General features: G+C 45.0%; 1 long non-coding RNA gene across 1 annotated transcript in view; it reads right to left on the reverse strand.

The window, feature by feature from the left end:
• The window catches only part of LOC124015190, a 281,103-nt gene that overhangs the window by 39,753 nt on the left and 219,636 nt on the right, over positions 1-21,714 (reverse strand). Inside the window, exon 3 of the long non-coding RNA XR_006835107.1 lies at positions 16,466-16,535. This is a non-coding gene — a long non-coding RNA (uncharacterized LOC124015190). The remainder of the gene's footprint in view (positions 1-16,465; positions 16,536-21,714) is intronic.

A 21,714-nucleotide genomic window follows, 5' to 3' on the forward strand; every position in this document is an offset into this window, starting at 1 on the left:
GACAGTAGTCTCCACAGTGACAGAGGTTCTACTGTACCGTGAAGTGACAGTAGTCTCCACAGTGACAGAGGTTCTACTGTACTGTGAAGTGACAGTAGTCTCCACAGTGACAGAGGCTCCACTGTACTGTGAAGTGACAGTAGTCTCCACAGTGACAGAGGTTCTACTGTACTGTGAAGTGACAGTAGTCTCCACAGTGACTGAGGCTCTACTGTACTGTGAAGTGACAGTAGTCTCCACAGTGACAGAGGCTCTACTGTACTGTGAAGTGACAGTAGTCTCTACAGTGACAGAGGCTCCACTGTACTGTGAAGTGACAGTAGTCTCTACAGTGAAAGAGGCTCCACTGTACTGTGAAGTGACAGTAGTCTCTACAGTGACAGAGGCTCCACTGTACTGTGAAGTGACAGTAGTCTCCACAGTGACAGAGGTTCTACTGTACCGTGAAGTGACAGTAGTCTCCACAGTGACAGAGGTTCTACTGTACTGTGAAGTGACAGTAGTCTCACAGTGACAGAGGTCTACTGTACCGTGAAGTGACAGTAGTCTCCACAGTGACAGAGGTTCTACTGTACTGTGAAGTGACAGTAGTCTCCACAGTGACAGAGGCTCTACTGTACTGTGAAGTGACAGTAGTCTCCACAGTGAGAGAGGCTCTACTGTACTGTGAAGTGACAGTAGTCTCCACAGTGACAGAGGTTCTACTGTACCGTGAAGTGACAGTAGTCTCCACAGTGTACTGTGAAGTGACAGTAGTCTCCACAGTGACAGAGGCTCTACTGTACTGTGAAGTGACAGTAGTCTCCACAGTGACAGAGGTTCTACTGTACTGTGAAGTGACAGTAGTCTCCACAGTGAGAGAGGTTCTACTGTACTGTGAAGTGACAGTAGTCTCCACAGTGACAGAGGTTCTACTGTACTGTGAAGTGACAGTAGTCTCTACAGTGACAGTAGTCTCCACAGTGTACTGTGAAGTGACAGTAGTCTCCACAGTGACAGAGGTTCTACTGTACTGTGAAGTGACAGTAGTCTCCACAGTGACATAGGTTCTACTGTACCGTGAAGTGACAGTAGTCTCCACAGTGACAGAGGCTCTACTGTACTGTGAAGTGACAGTAGTCTCCACAGTGACAGAGGCTCTACTGTACTGTGAAGTGACAGTAGTCTCCACAGTGAGAGAGTCTTTCTAGAAATAGTCTCACCACTGAGAAAGCACATGGATATATCCATAGCTGTATTTTCTCCTCTAGTCCTTAAGTGCCCTTCTCTATTGGTTTAATATCTTTGATTTCAAAAGACAGACACATACAAACACACACACGCACGCACGCACGCACGACACACAGACACACACACGGAAGCACAAACATACACACACATACAATTGCTATCTAAATGTCAACCAGTCTATTAGTTTGTCAGACAGAGCAAAGCCAGAGAGATTGAGAAATGAAGAGAGAGAGACAGAGAGAGAGAGAGTGGAAGAGCGAGAGGAGAAGATGAGAGAGACAGAGAGAGGAGAAAGAAGAGAGAGAAACAGTGACAGAGATAGGAGAAAGGAGAGAGGCAGAGAGAGAGGAGGAGAGAGATAGAGACAGGAGAGGAGAAAAAGGAGAGAGACAGAGACAGAGAGAGAGTAGAAATAGATAGAGAGAGAGAGGAGAAAAGGAGAGGCAGAGAGAGAGGAGGAGAGAGATAGAGACAGGGAGAGGAGAAAAGGATAGAGACAGAGAGAGGAGGAGAGAGATAGAGACAGAGAGAGGAGAAAAGGATAGACAGAGACAGAAAAGAGAGAGAGGAGGAGAGAGATAGAGACAGAGAGAGATAGGAGGAGAGAGATAGAGACAGAGAGAGAGAGGAGGAGAGAGATAGAGACAGAGAGAGGAGAAAAGGATAGACAGACAGAAAGAGAGAGAGGAGGAGAGAGATAGAGACAGAGAGAGAGAGAGACAGACAGAGAGAGGAGGAAAGAGATAGAGACAGAGAGAGAGAGAGAAAGGATAGAGACAGAGACAGAAAGAGAGAGATGAGGGAGAGATAGAGACAGAGAGAGAGAGGAGGAGAGATAGAGACAGAGAGAGGAGAAAGGATAGACAGACAGAAAGAGAGAGAGGAGGAGAGAGATAGAGACAGAGAGAGAGAAGAGAGAGATAGAGACAGAGAGAGAGAGGAGGAGAGAGATAGAGACAGAGAGAGGAGAAAAGGATAGACAGAGACAGAAAGAGAGAGAGGAGGGAGAGAGATAGAGACAGAGAGAGAGAGGAGAGAGATAGACACAGAGAGAGGAGAAAAGGATAGACAGAGACAGAAAGAGAGAGAGGAGGAGAGAGATAGAGACAGAGAGAGAGAGGAGGAGAGAGATAGAGACAGAGAGAGAGAAAAGGATAGACAGAGACAGAAAGAGAGAGAGGAGGAGAGAGATAGAGACAGAGACAGAGAGAGAGGAGGAGAGAGATAGAGACAGAGAGAGGAGAAAGAGAGATAGAGACAGAGACAGAGGAGGAGAGAGAGAGACAGGAGAGAGATAGAGACAGAGACAGAAAGAGAGGGAGGAGAGAGATAGAGACAGAGAGAGATAGAGACAGAGGAGGAGAGAGAGAGACAGAGAGAGGAGAAAAGGATAGACAGAGACAGAAAGAGAGAGAGGAGGAGAGAGATGAGGAGAGGAGAAAAGGATAGACAGAGACAGAAAGAGAGAGATGAGGAGAGAGATAGAGACAGAGAGAGAGAGGAGGAGAGAGATAGAGACAGAGAGAGGAGAAAAGGATAGACAGACAGAAAGAGAGAGAGGAGGAGAGAGATAGAGACAGAGAGAGAGGAGAGAGATAGAGACAGAGAGAGAGAGGAGGGGAGAGATAGAGACATAGACAGAAAGAGAGAGATGAGAAAAGGAGAGAGACAGAGAGAGAGGAGGAGAGAGATAGAGAGAGAGGAGGAGAGAGATAGATACAAAGCAGAGAGGAGAAAGGAGAGAGACAGAGAGAGAGGAGGAGAGAGATAGAGACAAGAGAGGAGAAAAGGAGAGAGAGAGAGACAGAGAGGAAAATGAGAGAGACAGAGAGGAGGAGAGAGAGGAGGAGAGACAGAGGAGAAATGGAGAGAGACAGAGACAGAGACAGAAAGGAGAGATAGGGTTGGTCTAGTGGTTTATTCCTCATTAAACCTGTCAAGGCCAGTGTCTATAACTGCCTGCTGCAATACCCCACTCCCCTTCTCCTCTCCATCCTCTTTCCATCCCTCTTCTTCTTACCCCCCTTTCAAGGCCCCTCCCTCCTCTTTCATCCATCCCCTCCCTCTCCTCCCTCCTCTTTCCATCGCTCTCTTCTTCTTACCCCCTTTCCCCCTCCTTTCATCCATCCTCCCTCTCCTCCCTCCTCTTTCCATCCCTCTTCTTCTTACCCCTTTCCCCCCCTCCTCTTTCATCCATCCCCTCCTCTCCTCCTCCTTCCATCCCTCTTCTTCTTACCCCCTTTCCCCTCCTCCTCTTTCATCCATCCCCTCCCCTCTCCTCCTCCTCTTTCCATCCCTCTTCTTCTTACCCCCTTTCCCCCTCCCTCCTCTTTCATCCATCCCCTCCCTCCCTCTCCTCCCTCCTCTCCATCCCCTTCTTCTTACCCCCCTTTCCTCCCTCCTCTTTCATCCATCCCCTCCCCTCCCCTCTCCTCCCTCCTCTTCCATCCCTCTTCTTCTTACCCCCTTTCCCCCCTCCCTCCTCTTTCATCCATCCTCTCCCCTCTCCTCCCTCCTCTTTCCATCCCTCTTCTTCTTACCCCCCTTTCCCCCTCCTCCTCTTTCATCCATCCCTCCCCTCTCCTCCCTCCTTTTTCCATCCCTCTTCTTCTTACCCCCTTTCCCCCTCCTCCTCTTTCATCATCCATCCTCTCCTCCCTCCATCCCTCCATTTCTTTCTCCCCCTCCTGTTTGCTCCCTCTTTTATCCATCCCCCTCTCTTCTCTCCTTCCCTCCATCTCCCCTATCTCTTCAGCAGCCTCCTCTGCACCTCTCCTCTCCTTCATCTCCGCCAACTCCCTACTTCCATCCCTCATTTCTCTCTCTTCCATCCTTTCAATACCATCACTCTTCCTATTGCTTTTCCATGTGCATCTCTCCATCTCCCCTCCTCCCCAAAATATTCACCATCATATCTTCTACAAACTCTCTATCTAATATCGCTCCTCCACCTACCATTACTTGTCCCATCTCTCCCTCTCTCTCTCTCTCTTCTCTCTCTCTCTCTCTCTCTCTCTCTCTCTCTCTCTCTCTCTCTCTCTCTCTCTCTCTCTCTCTCTCTCATCTCTCCCTCCCTCTCCCTCTCTCTCTCTCTCTCTCTCTCTCTCTCTCTCTCTCTCTCTCTCTCTCTCTCCTCTCTCTCTCTCTCTCTCTCTCTCTCTCTCTCTCTCTCTCTCTCTCTCTCTCTGTCTCTCTGTCTCTCTCTCTCTCCCTCTGTCCCACCTCTCCCTCTCTCTCTCTCTCTCTCTCCTCTGTCCCATCTCTTCTCCCTCTCCTCTCCTCCTCTCTCTCTCTCTCTCTCTCTCTCTCTCTCGCTCTCGCTCTCTGTCTCTCTCTCTCCCTCTGTCCCACCTCCCCTCTCTCTCTCTCTCTCTCTCTCTCTCTCTCTCTCTCTCTTTCTCTCCTCTGTCCCATCTCTCCCTCCGTCCCATCTCTCTCTCTCCCCTCTGTCCCATATCTCCCTCTCTCTCCCCCTCCGTCCCATCTCTCCCTCTCTCCCCATCTCTGTCCCATCATCTCCTCCCCCAGTAAAATATATAAAGACTATCACAGAATCTCACACACACACATGCTAACTCTTTATTCCATCAATCAGTGTGCACATACATATACACACAGTGTCACAAATACACTCTTCCTCTCCTCCACCCCTCATGGTTGACACCCCTCCATCTGCAGTAGGTGTATCTCACTAGTCATCTGCGAGGAGATGGTTTAGCAAACGATTGGATAAAATCACCTACTGCAATTAACTACAGTAAAATATAGCAGTGAGCAGCAATGTACTGGATTCCCAGGATGACAGAAAGGACACAGAGCAGAACAAAGCAACACTTTATCCTATAGGAACTAGGATCTGACTTTAATCATGAGTCTAAATAAACATCTGATGTAAGGTTCCCGAGGAGATGGTTTGAGCATTACTCCTACATATTCAAAGATTGGGTTGTTAATAGTGTCCTTGTTTGGTGAAATACCCAACTAGGTGAGGTTGATCTCAGAGAGGTCCCCGGGAGAGAGGTTGAGGTTGATCTCAGAAAGGTCCCCGGTAGAGAGGTTGATCTCAGAGAGGTCCCCGGTAGAGTGGTTGAGAGGTTGAGGTTGATCTCAGAGAGGTCCCCGGTAGAGAGGTTGATCTCAGAGAGGTCCCCGGTAGAGAGGTTGATCTCAGAGAGGTCCCTGGTAGAGATTGATCTCAGAGAGGTCCCTGGTAGAGAGGTTGAGAGGTTGAGGTTGATCTCAGAGGTCCCTGGTAGAGGTTGATCTCAGAGAGGTCCCGGTAGAGAGTTTGAGAGGTTGAGGTTGATCTCAGAGAGGTCCCCGGTAGAGAGGTTGATCTCAGAGAGGTCCCTGGTAGAGAGGTTGATCTCAGAGAGGTCCCTGTAGAGAGATTGATCTCAGAGAGGTCCCGGTAGAGAGGTTGATTTCAGAGAGGTCCCTGGTAGAGAGGTTGATCTCAGAGAGGTCCCTGGTAGAGAGCTTGAGAGGGAGGTTGATCTCAGAGAGGTCCCCGGTAGAGAGGTTGAGAGGGGAGGTGATCTCAGAGAGGTCCCGGGGAGAGAGGTTGAGGTTGATCTCAGAGAGGTCCCCGGGAGAGAGGTTGAGGTTGATCTCAGAGAGGTCCCCGGTGGAGAGGTTGATCTCAGAGAGGTCCCCGGTAGAGAGGTTGATCTCAGAGAGGTCCCCGGTAGAGAGGTTGAGAGGAGGTTCACCCAGGAGCCATACAAACGAGATCTGTCACTGCCCTTCTCCCATGATTGCTCAATCAGAAGAGTCTTGGTGGTTCCAAACTTCTTACATTTAAGAATGATGGCGGCCACTGTGTTCTTGGGGATTTTCAATGCTGCAGATTTTCAATGCTGCTTCCCCAGATATATGCCTTGACACAATCCTGTCTCTGAGCTCTACAGACAATTCCTTTGACCTCATGGCTTGGTTTTTGCTCTGACATGCACTGTCAACGGTGTGTGTGCCGTTACAAATCATGTCCAATCAATAGAATTTCCCACAGGTTGACTCCAATCAAGTTGTAGAAACATCTCAAGGATGTTCAATGGAAACAGGATACACCTGAGCTCAATTTCAAGTCTCATAGCAAAGGGTCTGAATACTTATGTAAATAAGGTACTTCAGTTTTAATTTATAAAAATGTCTAAAAACCTGTTTTCACTTTTTCATTAAAGGGTATTGAATGTAGATTGATGATTTTAAAAGATATTAAATCCATTTTAGAATAAGGCTGTAACGTAACAAAATGTGGGAAATGTCAAGGGTCTGAAAACTTTCCAAATGCACTGTATGTTTGAGTTATTTGACTATGTCAAGGATTTTTTTTTAAAGAATAACAATAGGTTTCACAGCATCACTATCGACCCATAGTAAAAATTAGATATTTTGAAAGACCAATGACAATTATCATCACACACACACACACACACTTGGCCCTAGCTCAGCAGTGACAACAACCATAATTAACAGACGAAGGTTGAAAGTCATGCGTCCTCCGATACACAACCCAACCAAGCCGCACTGCTTTTTAACACAGCGCATCCTGAAGTGAAAGGGGTCATCGTTGCCTGTGTCAACTCAGACACTAAAACAATACGTGACCCAATTAACGAGGTCATCGCTGTCTTCCTGGTGTGAGGGATTCTGGGTATGGCCTGTGGTAAGAGCCACAGCAGTACACTACTGTTTGTTTGTTTCCCACTGTCCGCATGCAGAGCTGAACATTCACAGGAAAACACAGTGAATCCCTTCAAATAATTCATTTTAAAAAAATGGGTGGCTATTAGAGGCCCAGGAATGTGTTCCTTGGGGCCAGAACTGGCCAGCAGACCACTAGTTGCAGACCAATCTTATAGACAGATATAAGATGATCGGCCAGTCAATCAACATGTCAAAGGTTGAATTAAAAATCAATATTTTATCATCAGAAGTTGACTAGAAAACAGTAATGAGCTTATCAAGAGCCGGATGAGCCAAGATTGATTGGCCTCTATAAGCCGATTATGTCACTGTAAGTCAAGTCTTATTGGGTCATATATGCCCTGTGTGCCAATCAGCATCTAAGACGTTGTTTGTCATATTTGTACTTGGTACAACGGTTGGGGTCAATTCAAAAAGGAAACTGAAATTCTAAGTTAATAATTGTAAAAAAAAAAAAAACTGAAAAGAAGAAACTATTTATTGAAAAACGTTTTCAAGGTATTCATGTGAAATATAAATGACTTCCTGAAATGACTAACTTCAATTATAATTGACCCTCACCGTGTTTGGTACACATAGGCAGAGGCCCAGAGGCCCAAACACTCCATTGAGGAAAACACAGCCCACAACAGTTCCTCTCTTTACTCTACGAATGTACCTCCAGCCAGTCTCAAACCCTACTGCATCCAAACTGCATTAAAACCTTATCAAGACAAGAGCGTGCTATCAGCCTATTCCAATGACTACAGCTACACCTCAAATGGCACACCATTCCCTTACATAGTGCCATACGGGCCCTGCTCAAACGTAGTGCACTAATATAGGGAAGAGGGAGCCATTTGGGATGAATCCTATAAGTCTCTATACACCTGGGGTGTCTCTGGGAGGCCAAGCTTTCCACCTGAGAGAGAGGAAAAGGCTGTTTCTCAGGAATGTGTTATTGTGTAACTGCAGTTCATGGGGTATGGCTAGCTTTTGATTCAAAGTCTCTTTCCCGGTTATAATTGATGCTAATGCATGTTGTGGTGTCTGGGTACCTCGTGAGAAGTACATCTGCAGCCCATTAGTCCAAGACTTTGTTGTTCCCTCAACTCTTTTTTTCTCCCTCTCACTTCTTTTCTCTCTCAACTACCTTTCCATCTTTCTATCCCTCGACACTGTTGACCTGTGTTTCTTGCCCCCTCTCTTTCCCTCTCCCTCTCTTTACCTCTCTCTCACCTTCTCTATATTTCACCAACTCTCTCTCTCCCCCCTCATTCGGTTACAGCCCTGTGTTTAATAGCCTCGTCCTGTCTGTCTCAAGGTGCATTGGATCTCTATAGAGTTCTGCTGCACCGGGAAACGGTACATGTGTTTCTCTCCCTCCCTCCATATTCCTCTCTCGTCATCTCCACCTCTTTCTCTCTCCTTCTCTCTCTCTCTATATCCCAATGTTTTTAAGTGCTCTGGGGCAACAAGCTTTCAGGCCCCTGTGTACCAATCCATTCAACAGAGAGAAGGAGAAGATGAAAAAAAGGAACAAGAGTACCTCCACCTACATCCACAGTGCTGTACCTCCACCTACATCCACAGTGCTGTACCTCCCCCTACATCCACAGTGCTGTACATCCACCTACATCCACAGTGCTGTACCTCCACCTAAATCCACAGTGCTGCATCTCCACCAACATCCACGGTGCTGTACCTCCCCTACATCCACAGTGCTGTACATCCACCTACATCCATAGTGCTGTACCTCCCCTACATCCACAGTGCTGTACCTCCTCCTACATCCACAGTGCTGTACCTCCCCCTACATCCACAGTGCTGTACATCCACCTACATCCACAGTGCTGTCCACACCTCCACCTACATCCACAGTGCTGTACCTCCACCTACATCCACAGTGCTGTACCTCCACCTACATCCACAGTGCTGTACCTCCACCTACATCCACAGTGCTGTACCTCCCCTACATCCACAGTGCTGTACATCCACCTACATCCACAGTGCTGTACCTCCACCTAAATCCACAGTGCTGCATCTCCACCAACATCCACGGTGCTGTACCTCCCCTACATCCACAGTGCTGTACATCCACCTACATCCATAGTGCTGTACCTCCCCTACATCCACAGTGCTGTACCTCCTCCTACATCCACAGTGCTGTACCTCCCCCTACATCCACAGTGCTGTACATCCACCTACATCCACAGTGCTGTACCTCCACCTACATCCACAGTGCTGTACCTCCACCTACATCCACAGTGCTGTACCTCCCCCTACATCCACAGTGCTGTACCTCCACCTACATCCACGGTGCAGTACCTCCCCCTACTTCCACAGTGCTGTACCTCCACCTACATCCACAGTGCTCTACCTCCACCTACATCCACAGTTCTGTACCTCCACCTACATCCACAGTGCTGTACCTCCACCTACATCCACAGTGCTGTACCTCCACCTACATCCACAGTGCTATACCTCCACCTACATCCACAGTGCTGTACCTCCACCTACATCCACAGTGCTGTACCTCCACCTACATCCACAGTGCTGAACATCCACCTACATCCACACTGCTGTAGCTCCACCTACATCCACAGTGCTGTACCTCCACCTACAACCACAGTGCTGTACCTCCACCTACATCCACAGTGCTGTACCTCCACCTACATCCACAGTGCTGTACATCCACCTACATCCACAGTGCTGTACCTCCACCTACATACATAGTGCTGTACCTCCACCTACATCCACAGTGCTGTACCTCCACCTACATCCACAGTGCTGAACATCCACCTACATCCACAGTGCTGAACATCCACCTACATCCACAGTGCTGTACCTCTACCTACATCCACAGTGCTGTCCCTCCACCTACATCCACAGTGCTGTACCTCCATCAACATCCACGGTGCAGTACCTCCCCCTACTTCCACAGTGCTGTACCTCCACCTACATCCACAGTGCTCTACCTCCACCTACATCCACAGTTCTGTACCTCCACCTACATCCACAGTGCTGTACCTCCACCTACATCCACAGTGCTGTACCTCCACCTACATCCACAGTGCTATACCTCCACCTACATCCACAGTGCTGTACCTCCACCTACATCCACAGTGCTGTACCTCCACCTACATCCACAGTGCTGAACATCCACCTACATCCACACTGCTGTAGCTCCACCTACATCCACAGTGCTGTACCTCCACCTACAACCACAGTGCTGTACCTCCACCTACATCCACAGTGCTGTACCTCCACCTACATAAACAGTGCTGTACCTCCACCTACATCCAGAGAGCTGTACCTCCACCTACATCCACAGTGCTGTACATCCATCTACATCCACAGTGCTGTACCTCCACCTACATCCACAGAACTGTACATCCACCTACATCCACAGTATACCTCAGAATGCTCTAATAAACTCACAGACAAGACATGTGACACGTCCCAAATGGCCCCCTATATAAGCCATTAGTTTTGACCAGAGCCCAATATAAGCCACTAGTTTTGACCAGAGCCCTATATTTGCTCCATAGCGATAATCTACTAATCAATTAACAGGTTAGGACAGTGTAGTGTGTTTATAGTACAACCTGGTATACTATACAATGTTCTACCTTGTTCATACCAATATCTGAAGTAAATCATGAATGATGGTATATTGTTTAGAGCCATGAGTAACCATAGCTGCACATTTCAAAAATATTGGGACACTCTTTCACACTTTAAGAAATGTGTGTGTGTGTGTGTGTGTGTGTGTGTGTGTGTGTGTGTGTGTGTGTGTACAACCTGGTGTGTGTGTGTGTGTGTGTGTGTGTGTGTAACCATAGTGTGTGTGTGTGTGTGTGTGTGTGTGTGTGTGTGTGTGTGTGTGTGTGTGTGTGTGTGTGTGTGTGTGTGTGTGGCTTGACATTCCTCTGGATTAAAACTGGATTAAAACATCCACACATACACTGGCTTCTCTCCCTCTCTTCCACTCTTCACCTCCTACCCATTTCTCCCACCACCTCCTCCCCCTCTGCACATTTGGACGGAGGATTTCTAGTCCCCACTCCTGTCGCTCCAGCAGAGAAGTGCAGGCGGTCAGTGGACAGAGATGTTGGAGCTTTTGATAAACCCTTTCTCCTTACTTTGGGGTTCTTGACATTTTAATCTCCCCTCTCAGTCAGTCAGTCAGTCACTCACAAAGACACACACACACACACACACACACACACACACACACACACACACACACACACACACACACACACACACACACACACACACACACACACACACACACACACACACACACACACACACACACACACACACACACACACACCACACTCTTGTCTCTTTCTTCACACACTCTCTTTCAGTCTCTCTTGTCTCTTTCACATCTTCCTCACCTCTCTCTTTCAGTCTCTCTCCCTCTCTCTCTTTCACAATCTCTATCTCCCTATCTCTCTCTTCAGTCTCTCTATCTATCTATCTTCTATATATCTATATATCTATCTATCTATCTATCTATCTATCTATCTATCTATCTATCTATCTATCTATCTATCTATCTATCTATCTATCTATCTATCTATCTATCTATCTATCTATCTATCTATCATCTATTTCTCCCTCCCTCTCTTTCTCTCTCTTTCCCTCTACCTCTCTCCCTCTCTCTATTTTTCTCTCACTTTCACAGCCTCTCTCCGTCTCTATATATCTCTCTCTCCATGTTTCTCTCTGTCACAGTCTCCCTCCTATCTACCACTCCCTCTCTCTCTTTGACAGACTCCCTCCTCTCTCTCTCTCTCTTTCATAAAGCAGGTGTTGACATTTTATAATGTCACTCATTTTCTATCTTCACCTTCTTTTTCTACCTTGCAACGTTCTGTTCATATTTCCATCTCTCTTCTTCAGTCCTTTTCATTCTACTATCGTCTCTCGTTCACTCTGTTTTCTCTTAGTAATCAGGGCCTGTTATCATAAAGCGACTCACAGTAGATCATACCTCGGCACTCCTAGTCTGAGACGCTTTGTGAATACTAGACCTTGTTACTTATTTTCCTCTGCCTGGAGACTCATCTTTCTCTCTCCTTTACACTGCCTGTACTCATTGGATGGTAATGAATTGTACCACAGGTCTGTCTGTGCCCTTGGCCTTGCTATCCCCTTCAGTCTCTATTGGGGTCTTTCTGATCTTCATCCCTAGTATCCTGAATACTCTCTGGCAGTCTCTTAGTAAGAGACATGTTCCAGGAAGTATTTATTGCATTCGCATCATAAAGAGCACCATAAAGAGCACCGTAAAGAGCACTATAAAGAGCACTATAAAGAGCACTATAAAGAGCACCGTAAAGAGCACAGTAAAGAGCACCATAAAGAGCACTATAAAGAGCACGGTAAAGAGCACTATAAAGAGCACTATAAAGAGCACCGTAAAGAGCACTATAAAGAGCACTACGAAGAGCACTATAAAGAGCACCGTAAAGAGCGCCATAAAGAGCACTATAAAGAGCAATATAAAGAGCACCATAAAGAGCATCGTAAAGAGCACCATAAAGAGCACTATAAAGAGCACTATAAAGAGCACTATAGATAGCACTATAAAGACCACTATAGAGAGCACTATAAAGAGCACTATAGAGAGCACCATAAAGAGCACTACAAAGAGCACTATAGATAGCACTATAGAGAGCACTATAAAGAGCACTATAGAGAGAACTATGGAGAGCACTATGAAGAGCACTATAGAGAGCACTATAGAGAGCACTATAAAGAGCACTATAAAGAGTACCATAAAGAGCACCGTAAAGAGCACCATAAAGGGCACTATAAAGAGCACCGTAAAGAGCACCATAAAGAGCACTATAAAGAGCACTATAGAGAGCACTATAGAGAGCACTATAGAGAGCACTATAAAGAGCACTATAGAGAGCACTATAGAGAGCACTATGAAGACACTATAGAGCACTATAGAGCACTATAAGAGCACTATAAAGAGCACTATATAAAGAGCACCATAAAGAGCACCGTAAAGAGCACCATAAAGGGCACTATGAAGAGCACCGTAAAGAGCACCATAAAGAGCACTATAAAGAGCACTATAGAGAGCACTATAGAGAGCACTATAGAGAGCACTATAAAGAGCACTATAGAGAGCACTATAGAGAGCACTATAGAGAGCACTATAAAGAGCACTATAGAGAGCACTATAGAGAGCACTATAGAGAGCACTATAGAGAGCACTATAAAGAGCACTATAAAGAGCACTATAAAGAGCACTATAGAGAGCACTATAAAGAGCACTATAAAGAGCACTATAGAGAGCACTATAGAGAGCACTATAGAGAGCACTATAAAGAGCACTATAGAGAGCACTATAAAGAGAAAAATAAAAAGCATCACATGTCACAATGTCTCAGGAACCATATTCAGAACAAATAAAAATACTAACTAACATGATATATCAACATCACACCTGCTATAACCGCTAGGCTACTTACCACCTAACTAACATGATATATCAACATCACACCTGCTCTAACCTCTAGGCTACTTACCACCTAACTAACATGATATATCAACATCACACCTGCTCTAACCGCTAGGCTACTTACCACCTAACTATCATGATATATCAACATCACACCTGCTATAACCTCTAGGCTACTTACCACCTAACTAACATGATATATCAACATCACACCTGCTCTAACCTCTAGGCTACTTACCACCTAACTATCATGATATATCAACATCACACCTGCTATAACCTCTAGGCTACTTACCACCTAACTATCATGATATATCAACATCACACCTGCTATAACCGCTAGGCTACTTACCACCTAACTATCATGATATATCAACATCACACCTGCTCTAACCTCTAGGCTACTTAACACCTAACTAACATGATATATCAACATCACACCTGCTCTAACCTCTAGGCTACTTACCACCTAACTATCATGATATATCAACATCACACCTGCTATAACCGCTAGGCTACTTACCACCTAACTATCATGATATATCAACATCACAGCTGTAATAACCTCTAGGCTACTTACCAACTAACTATCATGACATATCAACATCACACCTGTAATAACCTCTAGGCTACTTACCACCTAACTAACATGATATATCAACATCACAGCTATAATAACCTCTAGGCTACTTACCACCTAACTATCATGATATATCAACATCACACCTGCTCTAACCGCTAGGCTACTTATCACCTAACTATCATGATATATCAACATCACAGCTGTAATAACCTCTAGGCTACTTACCAACTAACTATCATGATATATCAACATCACAGCTGTAATAACCTCTAGGCTACTTACCAACTAACTATCATGATATATCAACATCACACCTGCTCTAACCTCTAGGCTACTTACCACCTAACTATCATGACGTATCAACATCACACCTGCTCTAACCTCTAGGCTACTTACCACCTAACTATCATGATATATCAACATCACAGCTGTAATAACCTCTAGGCTACTTACCAACTAACTATCATGATATATCAACATCACAGCTGTAATAACCTCTAGGCTACTTACCAACTAACTATCATGATATATCAACATCACAGCTGTAATAACCTCTAGGCTACTTACCAACTAACTATCATGATATATCAACATCACACCTGCTCTAACCTCTAGGCTACTTACCAACTAACTATCATGATATATCAACATCACACCTGTAATAACCTCTAGGCTACTTACCACCTAACTAACATGATATATCAACATCACACCTGCTCTAACCTCTAGGCTACTTACCACCTAACTATCATGATATATCAACATCACAGCTGTAATAACCTCTAGGCTACTTACCAACTAACTATCATGATATATCAACATCACACCTGCTCTAACCTCTAGGCTACTTACCACCTAACTAACATGATATATCAACATCACACCTGCTCTAACCTCTAGGCTACTTACCACCTAACTATCATGATATATCAACATCACAGCTGTAATAACCTCTAGGCTACTTACCAACTAACTATCATGATATATCAACATCACAGCTGTAATAACCTCTAGGCTACTTACCAACTAACTATCATGATATATCAACATCACAGCTGTAATAACCTCTAGGCTACTTACCACCTAACTATCATGATATATCAACATCACAGCTGTAATAACCTCTAGGCTACTTACCAACTAACTATCATGATATATCAACATCACAGCTGTATTAACCTCTAGGCTACTTACCAACTAACTATCATGATATATCAACATCACAGCTGTAATAACCTCTAGGCTACTTACCAACTAACTATCATGATATATCAACATCACACCTGCTCTAACCTCTAGGCTACTTACCAACTAACTATCATGATATATCAACATCACACCTGTAATAACCTCTAGGCTACTTACCACCTAACTAACATGATATATCAACATCACACCTGCTCTAACCTCTAGGCTACTTACCACCTAACTATCATGATATATCAACATCACAGCTGTAATAACCTCTAGGCTACTTACCAACTAACTATCATGATATATCAACATCACAGCTGTAATAACCTCTAGGCTACTTACCAACTAACTATCATGATATATCAACATCACAGCTGTAATAACCTCTAGGCTACTTACCACCTAACTATCATGATATATCAACATCACAGCTGTAATAACCTCTAGGCTACTTACCAACTAACTATCATGATATATCAACATCACAGCTGTAATAACCTCTAGGCTACTTACCACCTAACTATCATGATATATCAACATCACAGTTGTAATTATCTCTAGGCTACTTACCAACTAACTATCATGACGTATCAACATCACACCTGTAATAACCTCTAGGCTACTTACCACCTAACTAACATGATATATCAACATCACACCTGTAATAACCTCTAGGCTACTTACCACCTAACTAACATAATATATCAACATCACACCTGCTCTAACCTCTAGGCTACTTACCACCTAACTAACATGATATATCAACATCACACCTGTAATAACCTCTAGGCTACTTACCACCTAACTAACATGATATATCAACATCACACCTGTAATAACCTCTAGGCTACTTACCACCTAACTAACATGATATATCAACATCACACCTGTAATAACCTCTAGGCTACTTACCACCTAACTATCATGATATATCAACATCACACCTGTAATAACCTCTAGGCTACTTACCACCTAACTAACATGATATATCAACATCACACCTGTAATAACCTCTAGGCTACTTACCACCTAACTATCATGATATATCAACATCACACCTGTAATAACCTCTAGGCTACTTACCACCTAACTATCATGATATATCAACATCACACCTGTAATAACCTCTAGGCTACTTACCACCTAACTATCATGATATATCAACATCACACCTGTAATAGATATAATCTGGAACCTAAATGTTTTCTGCCCGGAGCTGTAAAGAGACGTTATATCCACAAATGGTAATTACTTCAAAAGTGTAGTCTGGTACTCACAATCTTTGCTGGTCTTTTTTGCTCGTTGTCCACTTCCTCTATGGCCCTGTGCTGCCTGTGCGGACTCTCACTGTGGAGGGAGATACAAGGTCAAAGGTCAGGGTAATGCAATGAAAGACCATTATACCTCTGTAGTGACTGTTCTACATAGAGCCATATAAAGACTATTATACCTCTATAGTGACTGTTCTACATAGAGCCATATAAAGACTATTATACCTCTATAGTGATGTTCTACATAGAGCCATATAAAGACTATTATACCTCTATAGTGATGTTCTACATAGAGCCATATATAGACTATTATACCTCTATAGTGATGTTCTACATAGAGCCATATAAAGACTATTATACCTCTATAGTGACTGTTCTACATAGAGCCATATAAAGACTATTATACCTCTATAGTGATGTTCTACATAGAGCCATATAAAGACTATTATACCTCTATAGTGATGTTCTACATAGAGCCATATAAAGACTATTATAGCTCTATAGTGATGTTCTACATAGAGCCATATAAAGACTATTATAGCTCTATAGTGATGTTCTACATAGAGCCATATAAAGACTATTATACCTCTATAGTGATGTTCTACATAGAGCCATATAAAGACTATTATACCTCTATAGTGACTGTTCTACATAGAGCCATATAAAGACTATTATACCTCTATAGTGATGTTCTACATAGAGCCATATAAAGACTATTATACCTCTATAGTGATGTTCTACATAGAGCCATATAAAGACTATTATAACTCTATAGTGACTGAACTAGTACAGTCGTACAGTCGTAACAGGTGTGTTTCTCGTACAGTCGTACAGGAGGAACAGGTGTGTTTCTAGTACAGTCGTACAGTCGTAACAGGTGTGTTTCTAGTACAGTCGTACAGTCGTAACAGGTGTGTTTCTAGTACAGTCGTACAGTCAGAACAGGTGTGTTTCTAGTACAGTCGTACAGGAGGAACAGGTGTGTTTCTAGTACAGTCGTACAGGAGGAACAGGTGTGTTTCTAGTACAGTCGTACAGTCGTAACAGGTGTGTTTCTAGTACAGTCGTACAGTCGTAACAGGTGTGTTTCTAGTACAGTCGTACAGGAGGAACAGGTGTGTTTCTAGTACAGTCGTACAGGAGGAACAGGTGTGTTTCTAGTACAGTCGTACAGGAGGAACAGGTGTGTTTCTAGTACAGTTGTACAGGAGAAACAGGTGTGTTTCTAGTACAGTTGTACAGGAGGAACGGGTGTGTTTCTAGTACAATCGTACAGGAGGAGCAGGTGTGTTTCTAGTACAGTCGTACAGGAGGAACAGGTGTGTTTCTTGTACAATTGTACAGGAGGAGCAGGTGTGTTTCTAGTACAGTCGTACAGGAGGAACAGGTGTGTTTCTAGTACAGTCGTACAGGAGAAACAGGTGTGTTTCTAGTACAGTCGTACAGGAGGAACAGGTGTGTTTCTAGTACAGTCGTACAGGAGAAACAGGTGTGTTTCTAGTACAGTCGTACAGGAGGAACAGGTGTGTTTCAGTCTTGCTTCCCCACTGAGACCTATTTCACAGTCCAACTCTCAGCCCAAAGAGGTCCTGTTCCACCCCCCAACCCAGGACTCAGTGATTCTATTTGTCAACCTTTAATCGTGGAAGGAGCCTTTGGATCTTGACAAGACTATCATCACCATGCACAAGTCTCTCTCTGTTTTTAACAGGGGCTAGTTGAATCTGTATACTGACAGAGGAGGGCAAACACACACATACAGAGACACACGCACATACAGACACACACACACACACACACACACACACACACACACACACACACACACACACACACACACACACACACACACACACACACACACACACACACACACACACACACACACACACACACACACACACACACACACACACACACACACACACACACACACACACAGACACGGAGTGGCAATCTAGGGCACAGGCTGTCTGCAGGCTCTAAAGAGAGCATTAGGAGAGAGACAACAAACAGACAGAACGGAGGAGAGAAAGAAAGCAAATGAACAGCGAATACTGAAAGAAAAACACCTCATCAAGCAAATGCCAGGGGGTCAGAGCAGAGAGGGGAAGAGAGGGCGGGGAGAGGGAGGAGAGGAGGGATGGGTGAAGCCTCGTATTATTGTAATTTATTTCTATAATTGTTCTATTCTTCTCTCTGCATTGTTGGTAAGGGACCGTAAGTAAGCATTTCACTGTTAGTCTACACCTGTTGATTATGAAGCACGTGACAAATCTCATTTTGATTTCCTTCCCTTCTTCTCCTCTCCTACACTAACCCCAATAAATCAGCTTCTCTATTAATCCCACCATCTATTCCGCCACCTCCCTCCATCTCTCCCCAGAGAGATCAAGAAGCATGTCTCCACTTTGAGAGGAAGCGGGGGAGGAAAGGGAGGGAATGGAGAAGAGGAAGAAGAGGACGGAGGAGAGAGAGAATGGAGAAGAGGAAGAAGAGGAGAGAGGAGAGAGAACGGGAAGAGGAAGAAGAGGACAGAGGAGAGAGAGAATGAAGAAGATGAAGAAGAGGACAGAGGAGAGAGAGAATGGAGAAGAGGAAGAAGAGGACAGAGGAGAGAGAGAATGGAGAAGAGGAAGAAGAGGACGGAGGAGAGAGAATGGAGAAGAGGAAGAAGAGGACAGAGGAGAGAGAATGGAGAAGAGGAAGAAGAGGACAGAGGAGAGAGAACGGAGAAGAGGAAGAAGAGGACAGAGGAGAGAGAGAATGAAGAAGAGGAAGAAGAGGACAGAGGAGAGAGAGAATGGAGAAGAGGAAGAAGAGGATGGATGAGAGAGAGAATGGAGAAGAGGAAGAAGAGGACAGAGGAGAGAGAGAATGGAGAAGAGGAAGAAGAGGACGGAGGAGAGAGAGAATGGAGAAGAGGAAGAAGAGGACAGAGGAGAGAGAACGGAGAAGAGGAAGAAGAGGACAGAGGAGAGAGAGAATGGAGAAGAGGAAGAAGAGGACAGAGGAGAGAGAGAATGGAGAAGAGGAAGAAGAGGACGGAGCAGAGAGAGAATGGAGAAGAGCAAGAGGAAGAGGACTGGGGAGAGAGAACGGAGAAGAGGAAGAAGAGGACAGAGGAGAGAGAGAATGGAGAAGAGCAAGAGGAAGAGGATGGAGGAGAGAGAACGGAGAAGAGGAAGAAGAGGACAGAGGAGAGAGATAATGGAGAAGAGCAAGAGGACAGAGGAGAGAGAACGGAGAAGAGGAAGAAGAGGACAGAGGAGAGAGAGAAACAAACTGTAATATCTGGCAAATTCCCCTGTTCTGCTCTCCTCTCGTTGTTTTTCTGGATCAAGCGCTTCGAATTAGGTCAACAGTGAGAGGAGAGGAGGGGTGTGAAGGAACGGGGGAAAACAAAAGACCTAATAAAGGGGGATGAGAGAAAGAGGCATGGGGTGAGAGGAGGGGTACGATGAGAGGAGAGAGAAAGATGAGAGCAAGATGAGAGAGCAAGAAAAGAGGCGGAACGGGGAAAGGAGGAGTACGAGGAAGGGGAAGACAAAAACAAGATAGTTGAAAAGGAGAAACCTGAAAGAGGAATACACTCTTAGAAAAAATGATTCCAAAATGGTTCTTAAGCTGTCCCTATTGGATGGTTCAAGGTAGAACCATTTTTTTAAACCAAAAACAGTTCTTCAAAGAGTTCTCCTATGGGGACAGCCAAAGAACCCTTTTAGGTTCTAGATAGCACCTTGTGTAGGGTAAGGAGGGGTTCGTTGGGTAGAGGAAGTACGTGAGCAAGAGACAAAGAAGGTAAGAATGAAAGAGACAGAGGGAGATCTGGAAAGGAGAATCATTTTGATGTGGAGGTCAAATTAGCTCTGATTGCCACCAGCTTTGTTTGACTTCAGAGTCCGAGGGGAGGAGCCTGATGAGAACGTATCATCATTCTTTTGCCTCAGGCTGTCAGTGATCTTCTCTCGTGGACAGACACACACGTAAAAACAAATTGTATCGTAGCGTCTGACAACAGACTGGATGCCACCAATAACAAGGGACTTTGTTTTCGGTGCCCTGATTAGTCGTCACTGATCGTTTGATTTCGCAGGTGATCGCAGACACCTGTTTCTCCTGTACGACCAGAGACTTTTCCAAAACTGGCTGAGAGTTTTTGGCTTGGGGATGGGAACTACACTAGTCTCATTAGGATCTTTTCTCATCGATCTCCCACCAAGATTTTAGTTTTCCGAGATTCCTCTCCGACTCTCAGTGCGAACAGCTATCAGTCAGACAGTAGAAAACTAAGACATTTTATATACAGTCTAGTAGCTCCCTCCAAACTAATTGGTATTCATTTCTTAGAGCCTTTGTGTGTGTGTTCAATTTGATAGATTTAGCTGAGAGATTTGCATCCATCTAGTTAACATTCACTGGAGGCCTGCACCACTTCAAAGGCCAAAGATGTTGGGCGGCTAAATATAGAACAGAGGAAACACACACACACACACACACACACACACACACACACACACACACACACACACACACACACACACACACACACACACACACACACACACACACACACACACACACACACACACACACACACACACACACACACACACTCAAACACACACACAGACACACACAGACACACACACACACACACACACACACACACACACACACACACACACACACACACACACACACACACACACACACACACACACACACACACACACACACACACACACACACACACACACACACACACACACACACACACACACACACACACTCAAACACACACACAGACACACACAGACACACACACACACAGACACACAGACACACACACACACAGACACACACAGAGACACACAGACACACAGACACACACACACACACACACACACACACACAGACACAGACACACACACACACAGACACACACACACACACACAGACACACACACACAGAGACACACACAGACACACACAGACACACAGACACACACACACAGAGAAACACAGACACACAGACACACACACACAGAGACACACACAGACACACACAGACACACACACACAGACACACACAGACACACAGACACACACACACAGAGACACACACAGACACACACAGACACACACAGACACACACAGACACACACACAGACACACAGACACACACACAGACACACACACACACACAGACACACACACACAGAGACACACACAGACACACACAGACACACACA

This window comes from Oncorhynchus gorbuscha, linkage group LG26 (assembly GCF_021184085.1).
Source record: "Oncorhynchus gorbuscha isolate QuinsamMale2020 ecotype Even-year linkage group LG26, OgorEven_v1.0, whole genome shotgun sequence".
Lineage (NCBI taxonomy): Eukaryota > Metazoa > Chordata > Actinopteri > Salmoniformes > Salmonidae > Oncorhynchus > Oncorhynchus gorbuscha.